The sequence below is a fragment of the Antedon bifida genome, chromosome 6 (genome assembly GCF_963402885.1).
Source record: "Antedon bifida chromosome 6, ecAntBifi1.1, whole genome shotgun sequence".
Classification (NCBI taxonomy): Eukaryota; Metazoa; Echinodermata; class Crinoidea; order Comatulida; family Antedonidae; genus Antedon; species Antedon bifida.
Window position 1 is genome coordinate 3,713,141 of NC_136231.1, and position 22,292 is coordinate 3,735,432.

At 28.5% G+C, this 22,292-nt stretch overlaps 1 protein-coding gene across 1 annotated transcript in view; it reads left to right on the forward strand.

Annotated features, from left to right (window-relative positions):
* The window catches only part of LOC144844737 (intraflagellar transport protein 25 homolog), a 128,460-nt gene that overhangs the window by 54,321 nt on the left and 51,847 nt on the right, over window positions 1–22,292 (forward strand). The window lies entirely within an intron of this gene.

Sequence of the window (22,292 nt, forward strand, 5' to 3'; positions counted from 1 at the left end):
AATTCGCGAGAATAAATTCACCTTGTGGAAAACATAACAGGCTTGATGAAGCTAAGCGAGTTATAATGTTGAGCTCAGATAGTAATTGCTTAATTTCATCATGGGTTAGTCGTTTAAATTTTACTAGAAATTTATTTTTAGTTTGTGTTTATATTAAAACGTAAATCCAAATTATTCAGGACCTTTCAGTTTACCTTTAAAGTTTGTTTCTCATAGTAAAATTTACCTTAAATATGTAAATAGAGAACAATAGGTACATCCGATTGATCTTGCCGACAGATAAAATCTTTGAATTTCTTACAAATTTGTGGCTCTGGCGCGGAGCGCAAATAAGTTTCCCCAAATTTTTTTTACTTGATTCATAAATATTAGTATCTAAACTTTAGATTGATGATTTTTTTATTAAAAAAAAATTCGTCGCACATGAAAAAAAACGCGTTTGTTTTTACCCTACTTTTTAAGAGTTTTATATATGCTAATTAGTAATTAATTAGTAAAAATCTTAGAATTTCATCAAATTTTTTGAAACTTTACTTAATTATTGTCAAGATGCTAGTTAACATAAGTGTAAAATATTTAAACGCTAGGTAGCTACGTTTGGCTTCCAGAGGCTGTTAAACTTAATGTAAATTATACACCAAAAATTAACAAAATTGGCCGAAAATCGTTATTTTTCGATTTTCTCGAAAACTAAGCGATATTTTACCAAACAAACTACACATCAGGTTTACTTACATCAAGGTCTACCAATGTGCAAAATATGAGCCAATTCGAAATTTTGACCCTTGCCACTAAATTACGAATATGTCTGATTTTTGGTGACAAGCACTCTTAAATGTAAAATTTCCATTAATTTCTAAATATATTTTTTATAAAATATAGATTTTAATGCATGCTATATTTCAACCAAATTAATAGTACCAAAATAGTAAATAAGCATTGAAGTCAGTAAATATAAACAAAATAAGTATCTTCACCTTTTTAATAGCATCTATTGTCAAATTTAGTTTTTCGTCCATTTCTATTTTATCATCTATATTAAAATAATTTCTGTAAAATTACTGAATGTCAATCTCATCTCATCACAGATTCATATTGAAATGTAAATAACAACATAAGCAAATTATTTTTGTTGTTGTAGAAATACAGGGCAAACTGATGAATAAAACTAATAAGCCACTATATACTAATTTTCCAAACTGCGACTAGGAGAATTTGACCAGAATAAAAATACACAAAAATCAAACACCCATTAAATTTCTATGACATAAAATATATCAATTGAGTTAAAAATGACTGTGAAATACAGTAGAAAGCATTGATTATTTTTAAACGTTAAATGTGTTTTGTATGACGTATAAAACAAAAATATCTAATTACACTGAAAGTCTAACATCAATTAATACAGTCTTCTGATAGTTACATCATTGCCTATATCGATGATAACAACTTCGTTTTATAGGGAAGTCATTTAACCTTAATTATTCATAATGAATGTACATAAAAAGCAATAAAATATATAGCATTCTTTTATTACAGACATGAAACGGAATGTAAATTATGCATTTACATCTGTCGCAGAGCATTTAATCAAATTTACGCCTGTCCACAAAAAGGGCTGCTTTTTAAAACCACAACAGCGCAATGTCTAAAAGCGCTTAACATTTAGAAATGATCGTGAACAATTATGTACAAGTGAAATACTCATCAAATATAAAACAGGGAATTAGTTTTGCAGTGATTACATTTTACATGAAAGTTTAAACATCATAGAAAATATGGTGTCATGTTACAGAGAGGTAAATACATGTAATTTAAAACTGAAAATATCTGAAAATGCATGCCACAATTAAGTGAGAATAATTGAGTTGAAATGCATGTTATGAAATCACAGTGGGGAAATCTACAATATCTACATTTCAGTAAGATAGATTAAGTTATTTCACTGTGTTTTTTTGTTTGTATTGTAACAAACAAAAAAAACCAATTAAATTAAACTACGAAATATTTTGTTGTCATTCTGATATTATTATTACTATGAACAAACGAAGGGGAAACCTGAATGTTCTTCTATAGATGGTGCTTTACCAACTGCGAGGTTTCATGGTAACATTGCCGATTCACATGAACTCATATGTGTTGATGAACCAGCGAAAGCTTGAGTAAAAACATAAGTTTTAAGATTCTATTGTATGATCAAAAAGAAAATGTTACTAATACTATACAGAGGTCTGGATGAACCTTTTCACTAAGATATGTATACGTGTATAAAGTGTCATTTCAATCGTTTCCATGGTTTCAAAGGCTTTGATAACATTTAAAGAGTTATGTATTTATTTAGTGTAATATAAGAATTGTATAATTATGATGGATATATATATATAAAAGATGCATAAATGTATTAAAGATTTAATAATTGTTTAAACAAATCTTTTTGCTAGACTGCTTTTACAAATGCAAAACCTTTCTCATCTTAACATCACCATTGGCTGTTTTCAAGGCAGCGTGATAAAAACACATTTATGATGGTTCGAAAAACCCCAGTAATAAATTGATGACTGCGGTAAATTGCGGAAATCTTTGAAGTAAATAATAGCAAACCTTGGTAATGAAATTCGGTAGGGTAGCACAGATTCTATGACCTTCAGAAGACGCACATTAAAAAGCCATTGAGAGCAACAAAAGACGCCTATTAGTTAGTGTAGCTCCTATTATTCATAGGCATCTTATAAGTAGTGGATATTAACAGTATCAAAACAAACTAATCTATTTTCATACAATAATACAAATTACAGGTTAAAAGAGGCAGGTAGGATATAAATATTTTGATGGAATTTTTCTTTCTATCAGGAATTAGCATTAATAAAGCAATTCAATTCGAAGGATAACAGTAGTATTTTACAAGAAAATAACATGATTATTATTCCATATATGGAAGAATTACATTGAAATAATGTTAAATACAAGGTCGATAAAGACAATGAAAATGTTTTATTTATAATGTAGAATAGTATTATTTTAGCTGATGATTGAATTGAATGTAATATATATTTTATGAAGAATAAAGATTAAGCCTAAAGAAACAATATATTCCAATTGACATTCAACATCAAGGTCATCAAAAATGAATTATATTTATTTAACTTTCATATGCTATCCTTGAATAGCATTACCCTAAAGAAACATTTCAATTGATATGAATGAAGAAAATAAAAACACTGTTTTTATATTCCATTTAGGTTGATAAATAAATGTATTTTGTAAGGAGAAATTAACAAAATAATAATACTGAATTTTATTAACACAATTAATTTTAAAAACACAATGTTTTATTTATTCATTAGACAGAAAGACATTATTATAAAAACACTTTATTTCATGATATGTATATTTATATTATTTTATTTTATTTTGGTATATCAAATGTTTTATTTACTGTTTTGGGTATGGAATCTGTTTGGGCTTTTGCCTATTCTCACTCCTGGTCAATATTCATTGGCCAATAAATAAAAATGAAACTGTGTATGAATTGAAGTATTGCCTCAACACCCTATTGGAAGATTCTTTACTACAAAACTCTTAGTGTTCAATGCTAATTGCTGAAATTAGCAAGTTAATTTTAACTAATATTTGCAGCGTTTGATGGTTGTTCCCTTGTTGATTCATTTTAACCGTAATTTTTTGTTTAAACTATACTTTATTAAAAATTTATGTTGATTATTAATATTTGAGTAATTTAATAATGGAACTGAAATGCAAAAGGGCAAATTACGACGTTATTTTAATTGTTAAATAGAAGAAATTATTCCCCAAAGGAGGATAAATAAAAGGTTTGGTTAATTAAAATTAAGTTTTTATTATTCTAAGTTTCATTAGTTTTTCCTATCATAATTAAGTCCCAGACATTAAATTTCTTAATGAGTTAACAAAAATAATAACTTTGAATAATCTACATAACTAAAATTAATTACAAATAATAATTCTTATATTGACTTATATACAAAATATATCTAAGTATCAGAAAATTAAAATTTATATTAAGTTTTAACATAATTTAAAGTTTAAAAAAATTAAAATCAATTATGTTTGCATTGAAATACTTTTGGGAACAATTTTATAAAATGGTCAAAAGATGCAGGTGTCTACAGAGTAGTTCTAAAGCAAGAATATACATCCACTTTAAAATAAAAAATATAGATGATAAAATAGAAATGGAAAATAGAGATGTGCTATTAGGTTGTCTCCAGTAAAAAAAACTGTTGTATTTCAATAATGTTGTTAAATGCAGAACAGAAACAAGAACAAAGAAGGACCAGAACTCCGAACCTTCTGCTTGATATGTCCTGCCATTTAGACCACCGATATGTTGAAAAACAATTGATTTTGTTGACCCTCATTATGATATGTTGGAACTTCACTAGAATTACATTTTATATTGCTTTTTATTCATTTTTATTACTAAATTAAAAATGTGTATATTAATTGGGTACTTATTTCTGGAAGTACATCCTTTAAAAAAATTGTAAAACTTCTAGAGCTTCAATTTTTATTTAGTGAATAAATCAAGAAGTAATATTCATATATTGCACAGAATGAGAACATTAAATAGAAATTTAAATTTTAGCGTACAAAAATATAAAATGAATAACAAAAAAGCATTTCTAGTTCTGATGGCCTATTTCTTATGAACTTTCATGATTTACTACCATCAAACCAGCAATGAAAATTTAAAAACTATTTTTACGTCTTCTAATATATGATGTATTACATTTAAAATTAGAAAAAAAAAATTATCAGGGGGTTAAGAAAGGAAGTAAAATAAATACCTTTACTTCTCGGAAGAAATATTCTCAAATGCTTATTGATAAGTTCCGAAAAAGCATCATTACCTGTCAGACGGTGAAGTATAGAGGGCATGCTACGACTGTGGTACGTCAATTTAGTGGCAATTTTCTTGACATTTTTTACATTTTCCATCATTACTCTAGAGAAGAAAATGAGTTTTAAATAGATTTTTATTTTTTAATCAATATTTTAAAGCAAGAATAAATCACATGCAGAAGAGTAAACTACAGTAAAAGACTTTCACAGTCTTTTGATTATTACACTCTTTAGGTCCAAAACTAAAATTATTATTGTTTTTATCATCTTCATTAATTTCTGTTACGATTCCACATTGCACTAAGCACTATGTACCCATGCCCACCTCCCCCAAAACTCCGGTCCGAAGAGTAGTCAAATAAATTATAGGAAAAATAGTGTTTGAATTTAAATATTATTGTTTTTGTTTCATGGGCTTCTCCTGTATGTTTTTGTTTTTGTTAAATTCTCTATCTTGTTTTCAATGATTTTAAAATTTATATTTTGAAATGTCTTAATGTAGTGACAAATGTGAAACAGAATGTAATGTAGGTCATGATGCTCCCTAACAACAAGTGCATCAACTGATTAGTGCATGTAAATACTCTAATCATATTATTTGCTCTCATGTAATTTCATGTTTCCTACATTCAAACGTCCTTCTTTGAAAATCCCCTATCAATTGTAACAGTATCTTTACATATGTCAAGATATCTGAATTCTGTTAATAACTGTTTTTATTAGTCCACTAAGAGTGTTATTCATTGCAATTAAAGAAACCCCTCCTTATCAAGAGGACCATGAACCTGTGAGTCAAGATACACTAATCTTAAATACTAAGTGTTACTTCTTCGTGTATTTTGGAATATCCTATTTATCCTGAATCAGATGTGATGCACTGTGATTCAATAGTACTAACAAGTGTGAATCATTATTATACTATTCACACATTGGTCAAATTCTGTAGTATAATTTCTTGGAATTCTAAGTACTATTCTAAAGTTTAATGACAGAGTTTGTTATGATTCAGATGTTGTCATCCAGTGGTGAATCATATTGCATTAAACATATAAATACTAGTTGCTAGCTGTTTTGCATTTGTAAGGTAATAGTGGAAGTGATGGAGAATGAGGCGGCGAAGGCTAGAGGTAAATACAAGAATACTTGCCATATGACAATGGCAGTGAGATGGAAATAAGTATGGCAAAGTCCAAGACACCATTGTCATAATAGTGGTGAAAACATATAAAATATGGTCACCAACAAACTGTAAGATATGGTCACCCACAAACTATAAGATTTGGTCACTAACAAACTGTAAGATATGGTCACCAACAAACTGTAAGATATGGTCACTAACAAACTGTAAGATATGGTCACCAACAAACTATAAGATATGGTCACCAACAAACTGTAAGATTTAGTCACCAACAAACTGTAAGATTTGGTCACTAACAAACTGTAAGATATGGTCACCAACAAACTGTAAGATATGGTCACCAACAAACTGTAAGATATGGTCACCAACAAACTGTAAGATTTGGTCACCTACAAACTGTAAGATATGGTCACCAACAAACTGTAAGATATGGTCACAAACAAACTATAAGATATGGTCACCAACCAACTATAAGATATGGTCACCAACAAACTGTAAGATATGGTCACCAACAAACTGTAAGATTTGGTCACTAACAAACTGTAAGATATGGTCACCAACAAACTGTAAGATATGGTCACTAACAAACTGTAAGATATGGTCACCAACAAACTATAAGATATGGTCACCAACAAACTGTAAGATATGGTCACCAATAACCTATATGATTGTCATCAACAAACTGTAAGATATGGTCAATATATGAATGTCAATTATGGCATAATAATGAATATAAAGAAAAGGATCATTAATAATTATGAATAGGTACAAATCCTAACAGAACATTAGTAAAAATTGACAATATTTTTAACCTTCCATTACATCAGAGAGAATAAATCATATTTTGTTTCATATTAAAATGTAATCAAAATCACTGAATAACATAAATAAGAATTGCCTTTGACTTTTACTTGTCAAAGTTGTTTTATTTTGTATCTATTCTATCAACATATTTTTAGACAATTTGTAAAAAGTAGTACGCAATACTTTTAACCCCAGTTTTTTTTATATTGAGTTAAGATTATGTATATTCATTAAGATGATAGCAAAGTTGATACCCAAGAGCAGTGTAGTGTCACTTTAATATGAAAGGGTTAACAAGAGTCAAGGTTTGCATGGCACTAAGAATGACAAATTTTGCTCATTATTCTTTTCAAAACATCTTAGATTTACTTTTATATGAATAAATATTGAGGTTCAAGGAAACATGTATAAAAATAAGTTCTCAAATTAACATTTTAATGGAATTTATTTCGTTTTTGTTTATTAGAATAAGGAATGTCAGAAATGATTAAACAAAATTATTGAATAAAAGAGAATATATTAAATTCATTAATATTTAGCATAAATAATAGTTTTCTTATATAGAATCAGGCTCTCGATGTACAAAAATTGAATAAAGCAGAATAGGAAATGGCAAAATTGATAAACGAAAAAGCTTGTTGGAAAATATATTTTAAGATGGGCCTTAAAAGGTTTAAAAGTTTAGATATGGATAAATCAAGGAAAATTAGTTTCTAATCAACAGGAAAATTTGGAAAATACTTTTCTAATACTTTTAGTTCATCCAGTCAGAAGAAATGCTTCTTTTTACAAAAATTCTAGTTCAGTACACGATTACTCGTATCTCATGTGAACACATAATGACTGTACGCTACTGCAATTTCATCAACAATCGTTGAAACTTGCTAATCGTAATGAGGAACAATTATTTTGAAAAAAAAACATTGAAGAAAGCTGTAGGCAATATAATCTGAAGAGGTCAAATTTTGATTTCCACTGTTAAACAGACACATCCGATAACAGTACGGTTCACAATGTTGAAGTAGCCAATAATTAAAATAATGTTTTTTAACATTTTCAATGGCGTTGTACTGAGCACTTTTTGCATCAAGTGACACACAGATTATTCTAATTGTATATATATGCTACTAAGTATTAGTAATATTAATATCTTTTTCTAACCACTAATTTGTTTAATTAGATAATCTTAATTTATTTAGATTTTAAAAAATACATTTTTTATACAAATATTGATGATGCAAATAACTACAAAGGAAATTAAATATAATGAAATATGAATGATGGCAAGAGAAAAAAAAATCAAACAAAAAAATCATGCCAAAGATTGAACACATCTCCTTTCCCAACATCATGGTCAACCACTGAGAAACAATAAGACACCACCATAATAGACAAGGATTTGATTTAATTGGTAGTGCCTGACACAGAAGACCAAGCCAAAAACCTGATAATAATATTGACAGGTGGCTCATGTCATTGTTGAATAACATTATTTCAAGTTTTATAAAACTTATACAAAAATAATAAATGTATAAGATAACATTAAAAAAACAGATTTTAAAAAGTAAAGCAATTTTCAAAGAGCTTGTAATATAAGTTAATAAATAGGTTTTCTAAACTGATGATAATTATTAATAACTAAAAAAAAAACTTGTATCATGCATAATGTATAAGATTTAAATTAGTACGAATAATGATGAGTATCGATACTTCATATCAACATTCCTGTCATGAACTGCATGCTTATAAGAAATCAAGACTAATTGACCTTCTGACTTCTTATACTTTTTTAACAGTAAAATATTCCTTTAATATTGGTCTATTGTTTGGTTTTTTAATATAAGAAATCAGATGGACTGTAGGTAAACTTTAAATTCACGATTTTACATCGACTTGTTTATGATATATCGTATCAAAATGTTACACATTATCTTTATTCTATCCCGAGTTGCTACCAATCTTCAGAATCTTCTACTAGAAAGAGCATCAATAGAAGACACGCTGATTTGTTTTTGTTTGAAAGTTAAAGGATGTTAATTGGCATAGCAACGCAATTAACTATGATGAAATTATTATCAAAAGCACTTTACTTTTTAATATAGCAATGTTTTGACATGACATTGTAGATTGATGGAAGATGTTACCAATATTGGTATACAAACACCTATCAGGATCTCTTACAAAAGGATACATTACCATAAATGATCCAATAAGTACTGCTGTCGAAAAACCACCATGCCAGACTGTATCACAATATTCTTTGTTGTGCTTTAGTCAGGCACATGATTGGAATACACTAATAATTTATAACTACTGTGCTATAGACAATTGGTCAGATGTTTTGCCCTATTTTGATGCAAGTTTTATTTAATAATTGGTACAACAACCTATTAACTCAAACATAATGGTTGAAAATGCCACTAAAATAAAAGCAAACAAGTGATTTTACTCTTGTTGTGTTGTCTGTCATGAACGATTTGTCAACTATTGAGGGCAGTGATTATATTTTCACCATTGGCTAATATTCAGCAATGTACTTTAAAAAAAAGTTAACAAGTTTACATCTAATGTACATACAACAAGTTTCTACAAAATGGCAAACAAGCATCGTATCTTTGTCATGAAAATTGAAATGTGACAAATTACATCAGATTAGATCGTGACTGTTTCTGGCTTAGAAAAAAATGAAAGAATGTAATTACAGAAAAAAATCTAATTTAAAAAGTAGATTTGATATTGAAAAAAAATGATTGCCTAAAACTGATTGTCTAAAATCTCAATTTTAGGTTGCCTTCACTCTGTTCAATTAAATCATTTTTAAGCTTATAGTTAGAAATTTTACTTTACTTTGCAGTATCTGCTGCTTTGGACTTGAATCTAGGGTAGGTCAGGTCATATGCAGGTTGGGTCATGGAGTTCAGGTCATATGAAAATTAGGTTTTATGGAGGTCAGGTCAAATGGAGGTTGGGTCATATACAGTTCATGTCATATGAAGGTCGAGTTATATGGTAAAGGATCATATAGAGGTCAGGTCATATTGAGGTCATGTCTTATGCAGGTCAGTTCTTATGGAGGTCAGGTGATTGAATTCCACTAACAACTTACATAAAGAATAATCAGTAAATTTTTTTAATTCACTAAAGTTTAAAGATTGTTTTTCAAAATTATTTTTACTTTAGATTAATGTATAAGGATTAATAATAAAATAAATATAATGATTATTTACTTTTAGATTCATTAAGGTAAATTTTCTGATTCACTATCCTACAATCAAAAAAGAATTTGTAAAAGGGATTTGAAATAATGTTGAAAAAATCCAGACAAGACATTTGTAATTCAACTTATAATAGACTGCATGAACCAAGTAAAATTGTATTGAAAAATCACAAACGACTTCAGTTTAGTGTTACAATTTTGCATCTAAATACTATAAAATCTAGTGTGATATTGTGGCCGACATTGCAAATGAAAAAAAATCTCAAAGCGCAAACAAATCCTCACGGAGCAAGGCATATTGCGATCTAAACCTAGTGATAAATCTGTAAACGATGACCCCAAACGACCTTAGAAATTAGAAACCGACACTAAAAAAATTCACAATTTGTCAAAACAAATTCTCATTTTGTTTTGCGTACATATAGTGTTTGTGTAATACGCTTGTTTTTTTTCCCCAACAATTTCTTAATCAATCTCTGAATGTAGGTTGTGCCTATTAAAGGTGATATTTTGTGTATCAAATTCCTGCACTTCTTTCAACAAATACCCCAATCTACAGCTTCCTCTCATGTCAAAATGTTCTAATTGACTTTCAATACATCAGACAATGCCGAAGAGAATATATGCAAACATTAACCTATTGCTAATTGAAATGTCTGCCGCTTCACGTGGAGACGTAAAATGAAATCTTATAACTTCAAATTTACGTAATATAGTGCTAATTGAAATGTCTGGCACTTTACATGGAGATGCAAAATGGGGGCGTGCCATCCGCAAAAATTTTTCGAGACACAGTGCTAAACGAAATGTTTTATGAAGTAATGCAAGGCGTAAAAAGAGGTGTACTCAGTAACATAAAATTTACGTAACATGTCACTAATTGAAATGTCCGTCAGAGGTAAAATGAGGCGTACACTGGTACATGTAATGTACGTGCTCACTCATCAGTGAAATTTGTGCGCCCACAGGTAGAACTAGATTAGCCGAAGTCGCTTGATTGGGAATTGTAATGGATATTCTGGGTTGAGTTCATCAAAATAAGACTTGTAATTTATCTGCAATTGGATCTACGATTTGTGCATTGACGCATTCGGACACACTTTTTTCATTTGTTGTATTCTGGCCTATTTTATTATTGATTCTCTATACCATAAAAAATTAAATTCAGATATCATAATTTTTACATATCATTAATTCGCATTCACTCTAGAATTAGAATAATTTAAAATAATCATCATGAATAACAAACACATTATTACCAGACTACAAAATTATCATTAAAAAATGATTTTGTTTTACAAAGAAATTATTAGTAATATAGAATGATTTATAAGAAAATTAATAAAATCTTTTGTTAATACATTTTGCAATTATAACATTTGATTGAAATTTGATTTCCAAAAATGTAAAACTTGACAAAAATTCATATTGTATATTCTGGAATATTTTGGAATAGCCACCCCATAAATCTATTATTTATTTCTTATAATATTATATTTCAAAACCATCATAAACAATATAACAAAAGTTCCTTGGTAGCCAATTGGTGGAATTGGGGAACTCATTAACATAGGTTAAATAGACAGTCACAAGATATGTAAAATATAAAAAGGGGAATACCAGGTGACAGTCACACCCAAGTTTGGCATTCATGTGTGCACCCACCAACATGTAGAATCTGGAAGCAGTACAAGAACCAGGACCACTGTTTCCCCTTACTTCTTTGAGGATAAAATAACACATCATAATCCAAACAAATTGAAATCTTACTATCAGTACCAGACTAATGTTTTTAGACATTCTAAAGCCTGGACTTCATCAGTACTTCTATAAATGTATGAGGTACGTACAGTGTACATTTGTTTGGAAATATTTGTCCTACCTAATGCACTTAAAGACACAAACAAATGGACATATATACAAGAAATCAGAACCAGAATTGACAACTAAATGGACTCTTGGATATTTTTATTACTAACATTTAAGAGCACCCAGGACATTACTCAATGTCTGAAGACTAATTATTATCCAATTAAAACACAGTTATTCTTAAGTAACATAATTTCACTGCTATAAACTTGCTGTTAATAGACCAATGAAAGATTTGATTATTGCTGGCAATTGCACTTGTTTAAGGAGCATTGAGTTTGTCTAAATAAAGTGACACCTGAAGTATAAAACATTGGTAATTCTCAGAGTACAGGCAAATCACAAAATAGACAGTAGCGGATCCAGTCACGGGCAGCACCTTTTCAAACATAAAAGATGCAAAGTTGCCAAGTCAGTGTCTCTACCAATATTCAATGAACATTTGTTGCCTTGATTAACTTTCACTCCAAAATCTAGGTCAGACTTGTATTTGCATTTTATCATTTTTAAAGCCACCTTGTCCTGCATCTCCAGAAATAAAAAATCAATATATCACCCAAAAATAGGGATTAAACATTCTAATTCTCTAAGTGGATCTTATTAACTGCACATGTAGGCCTATAATCAACAAGCAACCCCCACACAACCTCTCTCGCACCACCATAATCCAGTCCAATAGACCAAATAAACAATTGTTATTTGGTCAATTATTTCATTCATAATCGTCTCTAGTGATTGTAAATTTTAAAATTTGATTTACAAACTTGGAGTACCATGATTTATCGTTCTTTTTCTAAAATATGACAATAATTCATCTTCCTGATAATATTAATACATCATTTGAACCTGACCTCAATGTTAAATCCATATTTTTCTTTGCTCAAGGAATCCCATTATTGCCTAATGGCATCCAAAGTATTTAAATCAAATTTGATCATAAAAAATGTACATTGCGAATGATTGTAGTTCATTTGATATAACAATGGACGCATAATGTGCATTAAGTGCATGAAATTCGAGTCAGTGATGCTTCGAATACGTAATAGTTAATTTTTGACGGGTGTTAATTGGTTCTTAGTCTGCACGGAATAAAGTGGTAGTGACAATCACGGTTTTGGTTTGTTTGTATTATACACATGCTTGCGTATACACGAACAAGACTGTCAAGAGGAAGCGTTTCCGTGTTTAAGCTCCTGAATACTGGCTCCCGGATATGAGTAGTTCTGATGTAATTAAAGCAGAGATGAATTAACTGGAGTGGCCATGCCATGCATATATATGGTTATTTTAAAATATCCCAGATAATTTGTGACATGAACATGTATATCTAATGTTTAATAATATAAGTTCTTATTACTAACCTGCTGGACAAAGAAGCAGTGGTCACATGCTATTTATTATTGGAAATTTCCTTTAAATATTCAAATTAAAAAATAGTAATACACTAAGAGTTATAATTTTAAGAAACTATAATATTAAATTATATTTTTTTATGTTTATGATGTAAAAGATAAATTCCTAATATTTCTTCTGTATCGTAGTTACTTAAATTTAATCATGATTTTGGGTGTTTTTTTTCCACCACAAATAAAACTATAAATTAAAAATTCATTTGAGGAATCATGTGATCTTCATTTAAGTTTCAATTTTAAGCACTAACCCTAAACATTAAAATTATAATAATCCTAGTACGTACCATAATTGATTTAGAATACTAAGTACGACAGTCGAATAAGTACCAGTACAAGTATATATGCAAAGTGAGAGAACATTGGCGCATTCTAAAAGAAGAATCTGGTCAAGTTAAGTTTTAAACTGAAATTATCTGCAATTTAATTTTACATACATCAAATAATGAATTGCTAAAATGCGACTCTAAAGTGGCGCAGTTAAATAACAGAATGTCACAAACGCCGTAAGGCTTATTTGATCAATCAAAAGAGGAAGGGGAGTTGAAAGGCGGTAGAAAATCTAAAAATGTAAAAATCATTTGACAAAACAATTTGCAAAATAACGACGACTATAGATTACGATTAACACTGAAAAATGTCATAGTTTTCAAAATGTAAAACAAAAGAATTTAAGGCATTTGATGGCTGTTAGCGGTGCATTTCGAGAGATTTACACAGCACTACGAAACTCCTAACTAATTAATTGCCCGCTAGTAAATTCTTTGGGACACTGTTCCCGTGATTGGCTTCAAATAAAAATTATGGACATTATCAGAATCTCTGTCAACGTTTTCTCGTTTTATTAAGCTTCACAAATGAGCAAGTTATAAACCAGTTTGAATAAATTAAAACCAGGACGTTATTGTAAATGATGAAAAAAAAAATGTGCACATGGAGGATTCTATAAATACCAAGAATGGTTAAAAATCTAAATACCGACATGTCTTCGAAATGTTAATAATAAATCATCACTAATTTGTTTCAAATAATACAGCAATGTTGTAATATAATACGTCATTTTGGGAAATAAAGGGCAGAATTATATATAATAGAATATTATTTAATTAATAAAGACAAAAATTAATATTGAACTTGGTATACAATATTTGTAGCATAAACAAAATTGTCAGATGTTTTGCCCTACTCTGATGTAATTTGTACTTCATACTAAGTACATTTGATAATACTTGAGAAAAAATTTGCAAGTAGGTTCTTTAAAAAAAAATTATTATATGTATTTTACTATTAATTAATCAATTGTTTGATTAAATGTTCAGAATCAATAAATTCCTTCCTACTTGACAATAGTTTGTTATCATTAATATAATAAAAACTATAAATTATGTGCTAATAAAGCCAGTTTAAAAAAAGTGAGTATACCAACCAATAAATGTTTCAGAAATATTTGAGTAAATTCATAATGAACCGTATAGCTAAATAAAAAACACACATTCAAAACATGCAGAAAGAAATGTGTTTTCAACTAAATATATTTATTTATAATTAATATTTAATAGGCAAATAATTATATCTTAAAATTTTTGGTTTAAAATTTAAACAAAAGGATAAAAAGAAAAAACCTTTTTATAAATTAAGTTGTAAATGTGTGAGAAACGAAGTCTTTAATCAACAGATGAAGAATCCGTTTTGATATGACAGCACATTTCAATCAGCGTTGGTTGCAAATTACCGAACAACACTTCCTAAAACAATTTGCTTATCGTACACCTGTAGAAGTAGGTTTATTCTATTACAACGTGTATATCCATATACATACAAATAGATGTTCCGTTTATGTATTAAAAACAACATAAATATGTCACATCTTATCATGTAATATTACAGGACAAAATCAGTCTACTTCTTGTTAGATACTTCTTTTTTTTAGCTAAATATTATCTTCTAAATACACTGAACAATATATATTTGTATCTATTATTTCAATTGTTCTAGGTTTGCCTGAAAAATGTGCATAAAAAACAATTATTACCGATTTTACAAGATAAACGATACTTATATTATTCATCTTCACAAAATATAAATAAATTTCAATTTAAATAAAATTATAATGATAAGAAGTGTAAAATGTACATAAAAAGAAAACTTTTAAATTAGTTTATAAAAGAAAAAGGCAAAAAATAGTATTTTTTGTTGATTCCATTCATAAAAATGTTTTTTAAAAAATGGAATCAACAAAAAAATATAAATCTTTTTTTCTTTTTTAAACAAATTCAAAAGTTTTCTTTTAAGGTTTTCCTTTATGTATTTTAGAAACTTTTTTATAAATCTTACTTTGTCCATTAATTTAACTGTGTATTAAGCTAAAGTTTAGTTTTCCCTAATTTGTTTATTTCACTCAATTATATCTAAATTTATTTAGTATAAGTATCTAAAGTATATAAAGTATTTCAACCTGTTGTTAATTGTGTCAGCTTTTATTGTTTTCAGTCCAAGTGTTGTTATATAAAAAAGTTTTAAAAATAACCAGCAATGCTATTTTATTGTGTGAAGCAATTTATCCCATTGAAATATATTACCCACTCTAGTAATTAGAATCCCAAGGAAACATTTGCAATAAAGATACAAGTCATTAAAACCTAGATTACAAAACTAGTAGTATCAAAACTACTAATGTCCGGACAACTAATAATCATTTTTTTATGACCTTAATGTCTTTGTACATTTACTGGCATTTATGTATTTTATTTCAGATCAATTAACGAATAAGATGAGCTAACAAACTATCTCTTGTAAAGATGTTTTCAACCAAGTGATAAATCTTGACAAATACTTTCACCTGCCTCACTTAATGGCCTTTGCTGGCAAATTGCCAATTAAAAAGTTCTACATCAATAACTCATGAATAATTCATAAGTTGGGTGATTGTGATTGGTTAAAATACTAATGTTTTATGATGATTTTTTTTGGTCACACATTCAACAAATTAATAGTCTCCTCTCTGTCATCAATGTCAATAACAAGTTACTTTAGTATTCAATTTAGCTCAAGCATTTAATTTATACATGGACAAATATTTAAATGATTCAAACAGATAATTAAAAAAGTATTGGTACTGATATTAACAAGATAATTATTACAAAATTGTTATTCATTTATATTTTTCAATATTGCATATTGGCTATTATTTTCAAAACTAGACATTCTAGAAATTTTTTTTTTCTAGATATTTTTGGCTAGCCCATTTATTTATTTATTCTTTCTTTTGACTAAATTGCATTTTCAGTAACGTAGTACTGCTTTTTCAAAATGGTCCAGTTACAAGGTTTAACATAAATACAGAAAAAAATAATTTGAAAGATATATACAGAAAAGTTAAAAACGCATTTTCTTTTGTATAAAAGACATACATACATACAAAGTAAAAAAAAAGGTAGATAAAAAAAATATTGACGTCCAGTTTAGAAAATTTGAATTAGTAGTAGAAAAAGTATTAGTGTATTTAAGACCGTGCCTCACTTAATATACTTTTTCTTTTCTTTTCGTCTAAAATACAAAAAAATAGTAAAGCAATACAGAAGCAACAATTTGTAAGATTTGTCAAATTTTCCATTATATTTCTCAAATTGTGTAGTTAATTTGCACTGGTGAAAGATTGTATGAAGACATGTTCACAGATTTCAACAAGAATTGTTTTGAGAAAGATTGAAATTGACTGACACACGCTAATTAGTGTCATGTAAATCATTGTAAACGTTCTCCTTTCACCGATATTCTAATACATAGCCTAATACAAAATGGCAGTAAATATAACATCAGAAGTGTATCGACCATTGCGGTTATTTAGTGTATATCATGAAATTATGCATTGTCGGGGGAAGATTCTGGGAGGTAGAACAGGGGCATGCTCCCTTTTGACACCTAAAATACAAATTTCCTAAATATATTTTTGACAGACTTTTAATATTATATGTTGATGTTCCTCCATTTGGATTCACTTTCGATTGTCAGTCCCAGATTATATATAAAAATCAGTTGGCAGTGGTTTTTATTATTCAATATGCCTGCCACTTATGGAGCCAACAACAAATTTGGCATTTAAACATTTCAAAGTATGATAACAATCACACCTAAGACACCGACTGACTGTATTTTTAAAACATAAATAGTTTCCTAAAATCTGAAAGGATTTAACAAATTGTAACAAAACTTTAGATATTTCACCAAACCTCTATTCAACTATTTTTTTCTTCAAAATTTACTGTCACATGTAATTAGTATTAGATACGGATAAGCCACACCGTTCTAAGATTCCCAAAATGGAAAATTTCTAATAGATTGTATTAAAACCTTGTTAATGGAAATTTAATCATAAGAATATTTTGCGGCTTTTTAATGACGTGGGTGTAATAGCTACAAGACGTACCTTTCAAAAAACCTGTCAGTTTTTAACAATAAACAAGGATATGTTTTATTTGAATGGACAAATGCAGATTGATTTTGTTTCACGTTTCACTACAAACAAAATTACAGCAATATAATTCATCAAACAGTGGTTACAGAATCCTTGATGAAACCTCAATTTACGTTTAACAGAATGAGTTTTTTTATCTGAATTTCCCACAGACGCATCATTCGATTGTTTAACAGTGACAGAAAAATTAATGTTACTTAACTTGTTCATATTTACAAAGCTACGACGACCTACATTTCACATTGTTACCAAGATTATTTAAATAAAGTTGTTCTACTATATTTTTTGTAACTGTCTATTTAAAGTTGTAAAGCTATTAAATATATTACTGATATTTCACTAAACTCAAAAGACTGTCAAATATATAACTCAGATCTTAATCTATAAAGATTTTCTATTTGAACATTTATATTTTAGTCATTTAATTAATGTGTCCCATATTTTTCAGTATTAAAGCAATTTTAATAAATCATTTAGATATAATAATGTTGTATTAAAATAAATATTGGTGACATTTTGTACTGCAATATAGTTTATTCAAGTAAATTAGGATTTACATAGATAACAGTAACACTTTACGATTTTCCAGGTCAATAATAAAAAAAAGATATATATTTATAAATTACCAGTAAAAAAAATGTATTAAAAAGATTATCTAACAAAATAATTTTTACAAAGTTAGTGCTGTTGATTTTTTTTATCATTTTAAATTTTTTTATGGGCGAGACAATTACCCATTTTTAGTTAGGGTGCATGATAATAATGCTTTTCGCATATCTTTTTTACATATATATTGCATATAATTTTCTCTGACATTATTTTCTATTAAAGATGTATTGTCCCCACAAAACATGAAAAACACATTTTTTGCTTTAAATTACAGTTTTTTGAGTAAACACTTTTTTTTTCCGACCAAATTTTTGGTCAAAGTAGATAACTATTAGGTGCATTAAAATAGTACATTAAAAAAAAAATGTTTAAGAATTATTTTTTCAGGGGGGCAATACATCTTTAAAGACAATCAGAATCCTCCACTATTTAAATATATTATAGAGGCTCTCAGATCCACTACTGCCCCATAAGGTGACACGGAGCACCACTAACATGTTAGACTTCTCTCTTTTTCGTTAAAAAAACCTTGTTATAGCATAATGTATACATAATGGCTGTACAAATGGGTGGAGCTTATAAAATGTGCAGAGATATGTTAACGTTTAAATCCTGTATACAAAATCTCTGTTATTAATAGTTAAAGGTGATTTTAGCTGGGCAAAATTGAGAATTTATTTGAATGATTCTTTTACTAGCACCACTTAAACTGACACAAATGCCATCCCCCAAGATTTATATAATACTTTACACTTTATATAACTTTAAATCGCTTTAGACATAAAAGATAATCATTTAAGGCTTTCAGTAATCAAATAAAAGTACAATTAAGTATCGGAGGTTTTGTATTCATTGCCCGTCGTTAGTATGATCTTACTTAATTCTGAGAATAATGATTACATGCTATATGTCAAGTGAATAAAGAGGGACATGACCTAACCTATTTACTGCTAACCTTATGCAATATCACAACCTACATAAAATAGTTCCTAAGGCCAACAAAATAGCATATCTAATACAATTTTAAAATTCAACATTTTTAAAGTAAAATAAAATGTATGATTGATTGATTGGAAAAATCGTACAATTAATGAAAAACCTTGAAAGAGTATAGTAATACAGTATTATTATAATTCATTTTTATTATTTATTTTGCAAATTTATTAAAATATTTGTACCTGGATTATGTGAAGAGTTTCGTAAATGATTTCACAATTTTACATGCTTCAATGCTTTTCTTAACATTTGCGTGAACTTAAAACCGGATGTCTATGCATCATAGACAATTCATGGACATTGTGTGGTATAATGATGTATATAGCCAGTAAAAACGTATCATGGAAAAAGTACATTTTAAAACAAATTTTTATTTTGAAAATGGAATTTTGTCACATAATAGTTATTCACTTCTTGACCAAAACTAGATCGAAAATAAAACATGATTTACCTGAAAAAGCATAATCTAAAGAAAAACAAACAATCCACCAGGAGGCCCATTTTTTGTCAGACAAAGGGATTTTTGGGGGTTTTTTTTAAAATTATGTCATCTTTTTTTAAGTGATTTAATAATTTTTTCCGCATGGTTAACATTTTACTTTAAGAAAATGGAATTCTTAAATTAACTAGTCATTTTTATTTACTTTGGTTTACACATGAAATAATTTAACTGAGTCCATTATCATCAGTAAATATTTAAAACATCAATAAAGCAAACTCAACATTAAAATCAATAATTAGCTTGCAAACATTATTCCTATATAAATATACATTCATTTAAAATGTATTATTTATAAAGTATAGTATTGACTTGGGTAGAAGGCAAAGCCCAGCATTCAGTCACTCAAATTTAGTGGGAAATTAATGTGGGAAGGCATTTAATGATAGAGGGAGATCCCACTATAAAAATTCTGGAAACTGGAAATTGGTTAGGTAGGAGAGTGAGGAAGTTAAAATGCGTTTGGCAACACCAAAGAGAGTTTACAAAACTGGATGGTATGATGACGATGACTGATGACGCTCATCAATGACTGTACACAAAGTTTTTACTAATTATTTTTATTGTGGATTGAGCAATCACCAATCATTGTCCTCCTTCCATCTTATTTTGTAAACTAATTTTTTAAAATGTTCAACTTTCTGCTGAAAGATGACCATGTCTCTTCCTAACATACTATTTTGAAGACATTACAACATTGATGCTTCACAAACTCAAAATATGTATTGTCTGTTTTTGTTTGGAAAAATTCAATGTTAATATACTTTTTAATCTTTATTAAAAAATATTACTACTGTATATTATACTAGCAATATTTTTTCAAAGAAAAACAATTCTGAAAAAAAAAAAATATTCTGAAAGGCGGAAGGAACGATCTGTTTACCAGGATGTCACACGAAAGATCACTAAAATGATGGATAGCGTAGATCAATCTATATAATTATCTATACACCGAAATAAAGCCACATGCTAATTAATCTCGCTACCATCGCAACATTTGCAAGAACTTGTTGTCATTGCGAGACAGATTAAAAATCCCCTGAAATTCGATAAATTCTGATTGATAAGGTGCTTTCGGCAAGGCTAAAGGTCTGAGTGGGATTTGTTTCGATTGTGCTACCACCTTGAGTCTTCTTCAGAAGCTCTTGAGTAGATGCCATGCCTCGAGGCAAACCAATCACCACCTCAAAGCTTAGGGTTAGATTAGTCCTTTGGGCATTGTTGGCGTATAATAACAACGTAACAACGACGTATGATATAAAATACACTGATAGACAAAAACATTTCTTGCTTCATTTTATTATCTACTTCTATTACACAAATGCCTGTTCATTAATACTCATCAATAGGTTAAAAGGTCAGAAAAAAAGTATACAAATTCCTAGAAGGATGTTTCAGTAATGATTACCCTAGCAACACCACTAGGGTATGTTTGAATCTGCACAAAGTTTGTATTATTTTAGTGGTCCAATTAATTGTGTCATAACCAGGTGTTCATTCTCTGCCGCTCAAGCTGGCTCAACAGTAAAATTATTCGGCTAGCCATTTGTATGAATGTGATTGGTTGTTTAAAGGTCTTTCATATTTTCAGTGTCATACCTTAATCTGGAAACTTCAGCTTAACAAAATTTAGATCTGTTTTGTAGTAGAGGGTGAGCATTAAAACTAATGTACTGTATACTACTGTGCCTGGAAAGTGTAAAAATAAATTGAAAAATGTGTTTCGATTTAGCTTACCTTCCAGGTGTGGTAGAGAAAAAATAAGTCAATAAAATTGTTTTTATAGCTTTTATTAAAAAAAATTGTCAATACATTTATTTTTCCAAGGTTGTATATTCTTATTTTCTTCTTTCTTTTATTTTGTGTTTTTTTTTAAATGTTCAGTTTTACTATACTGTAATAACCATTATGTTAAATAATGATATATCAAAACACCTGTAAACTAAGATCCTTCCGTTTTAAAATATAAAATATGTAATAATTACAAAAAAGATGCTTAATTAAAAACATTAATAAACATCTGCAAATATTGATCAGGTAATTTTCCTTGAAAACTAATGATTATTACTGGAAGAAACATTTTTTTTGTGTTCCAATTTATTTTGCTTTTGCATTAAGATTTTAGAAAAACTTTAAACAAGAGTATGCAGTAGTATTACTTACTATACCGGGATTGTCCATTTTGGTTGTTTTTACACTACATTTTATCCTAGTAAAATATCCAAAGACAAAAATGCATGCTTTAAAAACCTCTACCACAAAATGATATATACTTCGGTATACTACCAAAATTGTGTAATCTTCTCTTATTTTTTTTGAAAAATCAATACATATTTGAATACAGCTTTTAAATTACTTTTGATAGGAAAAGATAAACCTAAATTACCAAAGGATTT